The sequence below is a fragment of the Trachinotus anak genome, unplaced genomic scaffold (assembly GCF_046630095.1).
Source record: "Trachinotus anak isolate AG129_WGS33_773 ecotype Australia unplaced genomic scaffold, CSIRO_AGI_Tana_v1 ptg000019l, whole genome shotgun sequence".
NCBI lineage: Eukaryota > Metazoa > Chordata > Actinopteri > Carangiformes > Carangidae > Trachinotus > Trachinotus anak.
The window spans coordinates 30,133,742-30,139,979 of NW_027273870.1; the positions used below are offsets into that span (position 1 = coordinate 30,133,742).

Sequence of the window (6,238 nt, forward strand, 5' to 3'; positions counted from 1 at the left end):
TTGAGTCCCCAGAGTTGGAGTCCAAGTTCAAGTCACCAAAGAAAAGTCCAAGTCGAGTCTGAGTCAGGTCCCGGTGACCTGAGTCCAAGTCTGCTTTACTCTGGCACAGTCACAAGAGCTGATGTACAAATAAAAAGGTCGACATTAAACACAGATGACACAGCTGTCAACATTTTAAAGGGAGTTTATTTCCTGTGTGATACAACAAACAATCAAATGCATAGTTAACAAAGAAAAGTCAGAGTCTCCAATTTCTGAGTCCAAATGAAGTCAGTGCTCAAGTCCAAGCTTAGTCACAAGTCCCGGACTGGAAATAATGTCACTTAAAACCAGAGTGGCAGCAGTAACAGAGCTGTGCTTTTCTCTAAAAGCAGAACAGTGTGTACTTCAAATATTATGTGCTGGGAGGACTGATTCAAGGTGGTCACTGAGTCCAGGATTTTTGCAAGGCATCGTAATTTAGAGACAACCTTTAATAGTTTAGCATAGCAGGAGTCTCATAGACAGCCCTCTGAGCCCCAGGAACTGTACCACACAAGACTGGAAGGTTAATTCTATATCTATATTAAGCAGTTTACTACAACTGGGGCGACAGGCTTTAAAAAGTAAGGATCAAGTTTATTCCTACTGACTGAATATCATAGTGTAAAACGAGGTCCTGGTATCCTCTGAGAGTCAGGATCAGGTGGGACGGAGCGGTCCTGGATGAGTTCCTTCAGAGAGGCCAATTACAAGTCTCTTTATGATGATGATGTAGATGAGCTTCAGACCAGTTTTTATGAAAACATGTTCAACTAAATATGAATCATAGCAGAGGATTTTTACAGAGTTTAACCCTTTCAGACCCAGTGCCCATTGCAATGGATACTGGTCTCAGTGTGTGAAAATAAAATGTTTTACCATGGACTTTGGCCTGGGAACTAAACTGAAGTCATAACACCAGGTGACAGAGTAACGCAGCTGAAGTTATACCAAAAGTTGAGTGATGTGAAATCCTAATGAATCTGACAGTTACAACCATTTCAGTCTAAACATGATGAAACTGTTTGAACAACAAAGTCATTTTCCATCAGACCAGGTAGATCCCAGGATGCCTGATGACCTGAAAGTGGACAAACTCACAGCGGATTGAACCATTTCAGTGTAGTTTTACATCTCCTCTCTCAGACTCTTCTCTGATCCGGTTTGAGGATCCACTGAAATGAACTGATCCTTCAGGCCTCCACCAGTTGCTGATGGGGTTTCTCCGCGACCCCGCCCTGTCTGTGGCCTGTGGTGGCTCTCAAAGGCAGAGATCATCTCATCTTAGTCCCAACACTGTTGACGTGTTGATCATGAAATTAATGAAGTGTCACACATGTTAGAGATATTGAGCCTAACTTGACTGACATTAATACAAATAAATGTTGACTCTAATGACTATAAAGCACTGATAACGTCGTATTGATCTGAAGTCACACTGGCTGGTAAGATGTGATTGTTAAACACTTTACTGGTTCAGAGTCACATTCATCCACCGGCTTTTCCACCACCACTCATTTTCAGATCTGACTTCCAGAGACAACCCTCAGGAACTGCGGCACTAATGGAGCCGGGACCGGTCCGACCAACCTCCGGCCGAGCAGCTGAGGCATGGATGTATAACACCTTATCTTATTATAACACCTTAACTTATTATAACACCTTATCTTATTATAACACCTTATCTTATTATAACACCTTAACTTATTATAAGACCTTATCTTATTATAACACCTTATAACACCTTATCTTATTATAAGACCTTATTATAAGACCTTATCTTATTATAACACCTTATTATAACACCTTATCTTATTATAACACCTTATTATAACACCTTATAACGTGGCGAAGACGAAGGAGATGGTGGTGGACTTCAGGAGGAACAAGCCCCTGCCCTCTCCTGTCTGCATCAGTGGGACAGATGTGGATTTAGTGGCCTCATACAAGTACCTGGGTGTAACACTGGACAATAAACTGGACTGGTCCACCAATACAGAGGCCATCTACAAGAAGGGTCAGAGTCGGCTTTACTTCTTGAGGAGGCTCAGGTCTTTTCATGTCTGCAACAAGATGCTGCAGATGTTCTATCAGTCTGTTGTGGCGAGCACCATCTTCTTTGCTGCGGTGTCCTGGGGTGCGGGCATCAAGGCAAAGGACGCCAACAGACTGAACAAACTCATCAAAAAGGCTGAGTCTGTTGTTGGCTCTAAACTTGTCACCCTGGAGGAGGTGGTGGAGGAAAGGATGCTGGCAAAACTGCTGGCAATCATGGACAATCCCTCTCACCCCCTCCACAAAACACTGGACAAGCTGAAGAGCAGCTTCAGCAACAGACTCATCCAACCCCGCTGCTCTAAGGAACGATACAGGAAATCGTTCCTACCTACTGTAATCAGACTGTACAACTCATCCTCCTCTGTCAGAGCCAAGATGACACAAGATGACTTGTCACACTTTGCACTCTGAATTTTCATCACAACACTCCACTCCAAATACTAACCATATTGATATTATATATCATATTCATACAATATTTGTATCCATCTTTTTGCACTTTCCATTTACATACGCATATACATAGTATATTATTATTTATATCTGCCATTCTGTATTTTTATTTCTTTCTGTCTACCTCTGTATTTTATTCTATTGTATATTTTGTATTATAATACACCGGACAGCTGTAACAAACTAATTTCCCTTCGGGGATGAATAAAGTCATCTATCTATCTATCTATCTATCTATCTATCTATCTATCTATCTATCTTATCTTATTATAAGACCTTATCTTATTATAAGACCTTATTATAAGACCATATCTTATTATCAGACCTTATCTTATTATAAGACCTTATTATAAGACCTTATCTTATTATAAGACCTTATCTTATTATAAGACCTTATTATAACACCTTATCTTATTATAAGACCTTATCTTATTATAAGACCTTATTATAACACCTTATCTTATTATAACACCTTATTATAACACCTTATCTTATTATAAGACCTTATTATAACACCTTATCTTATTATAAGACCTTATCTTATTATAAGACCTTATTATAAGACCTTACCTTATTATAAGACCTTATCTTATTATAAGACCTTATTATAACACCTTATCTTATTATAAGACCTTATCTTATTATAAGACCTTATTATAACACCTTATCTTATTATAAGACCTTATTATAAGACCTTATCTTATTATAAGACCTTATTATAAGACCTTATCTTATTATAAGACCTTATTATAACACCTTATCTTATTATAACACCTTATTATAAGACCTTATCTTATTATAAGACCTTATTATAACACCTTATCTTATTATAAGACCTTATCTTATTATAAGACCTTATCTTATTATAAGACCTTATTATAAGACCTTACCTTATTATAAGACCTTATCTTATTATAAGACCTTATTATAAGACCTTATCTTATTATAAGACCTTATCTTATTATAAGACCTTATTATAACACCTTATCTTATTATAAGACCTTATTATAAGACCTTATCTTATTATAAGACCTTATTATAAGACCTTATCTTATTATAAGACCTTATCTTATTATAAGACCTTATTATAAGACCTTATCTTATTATAAGACCTTATTATAAGACCTTATCTTATTATAAGACCTTATTATAACACCTTATCTTATTATAAGACCTTATTATAACACCTTATCTTATTATAACACCTTATTATAAGACCTTATCTTATTATAAGACCTTATTATAACACCTTATCTTATTATAACACCTTATTATAAGACCTTATCTTATTATAACACCTTATTATAACACCTTATCTTATTATAACACCTTATTATAAGACCTTATCTTATTATAAGACCTTATTATAACACCTTATCTTATTATAACACCTTATTATAAGACCTTATCTTATTATAACACCTTATTATAAGACCTTATCTTATTATAACACCTTATTATAAGACCTTATCTTATTATAAGACCATTTTGAAATAACTTATCTCCAATGGGCAGCGGAGGTTCGGGCTGCGGGTCGCTCCTCTGGGCGGCGCTGAGCTCCAAGGACCCCTCACCAATCAGGACCCGGAGCTCCGAGGCAGCGTCGCCGCCCGCCCCCCCCCCCCCCCCCCACCCCCCCCAGTTCACTACAGTTTTCTCCTCCTTACCCAAAGAACAGAAGATGGCCCGGACCAAGCAGACCGCCCGTAAATCCACCGGAGGAAAGGCCCCCAGGAGGCAGCTGGCTGCCCGTAAGAGCGCCCCGGCCACCGGCGGCGTGAAGAAGCCTCACGGCTACAGGCCCGGTGCCGTGGCCCTCAGGGAGATCAGACCAGAAGTCCACCGAGCTGCTGAGATCGCCCAGGACTTCAACACCGACCTGCGCTCCCGGAGCTCCGCCGCCAGGGCCCTGCAGGCCAGCGAGGCCTGGTCGGCCTGTTCCACCAACCTGTGCGCTTCCACGCCAAGAGGGTCACCATCATGCCCGCAGACATCCAGCTGGCCCGCCGCATCCGGGGGAGAGGGCGGAGACCAGAGAACAGCGGCTCTTTGCAGAGCCCCTTCCCCCCGTTCATACAAACTCTTAATACATTAACTCACGACCCAAATTCAGATACACATCAGCTGATTACCAAACCGGAAACCGTCTTTACAAGCCGCGTCAAATCGTCTTCCAATGGTAGAGAGTGTACGGGGGGGCACACCTGGCAGCAGCTGTGTTGATTCACAGGTCGCTCAGTGCGTGTGCTCGTGGCGCAGCCCGGTGAGCGCGTGCTGCGTTTAGGTGCTGCTGGTCTCGGTGAACTCATGTGTTTCAAAGTGGAGCAGATCTTTTCTGTAAATGCCTCGATTATACAGTTACCAACCATAGACTCTGGGAACCTGTTCTCTGAGTCAGAGTCTGTTCTCTGAGTCAGAGTCTGTTCTCTGAGTCAGAACCCGTTCTCTGAGTCAGAGCCCGTTCTCTGAGTCAGAACCGTTCTCTGAGTCAGAGTCTGTTCTCTGAGTCAGAGCCCGTTCTCTGAGTCAGAGTCTGTTCTCTGAGTCAGAGTCTGTTCTCTGAGTCAGAACCCGTTCTCTGAGTCAGAGCCCGTTCTCTGAGTCAGAACCGTTCTCTGAGTCAGAGTCTGTTCTCTGAGTCAGAGCCTGTTCTCTGAGTCAGAACCCGTTCTCTGAGTCAGAGCCTGTTCTCTGAGTCAGAGTCTGTTCTCTGAGTCAGAGCCTGTTCTCTGAGTCAGAACCCGTTCTCTGAGTCAGAGCCTGTTCTCTGAGTCAGAGTCTGTTCTCTGAGTCAGAGCCTGTTCTCTGAGTCAGAACCGTTCTCTGAGTCAGAGTCTGTTCTCTGAGTCAGAGTCCGTTCTCTGAGTCAGAGCCCGTTCTCTGAGTCAGAACCGTTCTCTGAGTCAGAGTCTGTTCTCTGAGTCAGAGTCTGTTCTCTGAGTCAGAACCCGTTCTCTGAGTCAGAACCGTTCTCTGAGTCAGAACCCGTTCTCTGAGTCAGAGTCTGTTCTCTGAGTCAGAGCCCGTTCTCTGAGTCAGAGTCTGTTCTCTGAGTCAGAACCCGTTCTCTGAGTCAGAGCCTGTTCTCTGAGTCAGAACCCGTTCTCTGAGTCAGAACCCGTTCTCTGAGTCAGAGCCTGTTCTCTGAGTCAGAACCGTTCTCTGAGTCAGAACCGTTCTCTGAGTCAGAGTCTGTTCTCTGAGTCAGAGCCCGTTCTCTGAGTCAGAACCGTTCTCTGAGTCAGAGTCTGTTCTCTGAGTCAGAACCGTTCTCTGAGTCAGAGTCTGTTCTCTGAGTCAGAGTCTGTTCTCTGAGTCAGAACCCGTTCTCTGAGTCAGAGTCTGTTCTCTGAGTCAGAACCCGTTCTCTGAGTCAGAGTCTGTTCTCTGAGTCAGAGTCTGTTCTCTGAGTCAGAACCCGTTCTCTGAGTCAGAGTCTGTTCTCTGAGTCAGAACCCGTTCTCTGAGTCAGAGTCTGTTCTCTGAGTCAGAACCCGTTCTCTGAGTCAGAGCCTGTTCTCTGAGTCAGAACCGTTCTCTGAGTCAGAACCCGTTCTCTGAGTCAGAGTCTGTTCTCTGAGTCAGAGCCTGTTCTCTGAGTCAGAACCCGTTCTCTGAGTCAGAGCCTGTTCTCTGAGTCAGAACCCGTTCTCTGAGTCAGAGCCTGTTCTCTGAGTCAGAGTCTGTTCTCTGAGTCAGAGCCTGT

General features: G+C 42.7%; 1 pseudogene; it reads left to right on the plus strand.

The window, feature by feature from the left end:
* The first annotated feature begins 4,006 nt into the window (after positions 1-4,006).
* Positions 4,007-4,904, plus strand: LOC139637068 (uncharacterized; annotated as a pseudogene).
* The last annotated feature ends 1,334 nt before the right edge of the window (positions 4,905-6,238 follow it).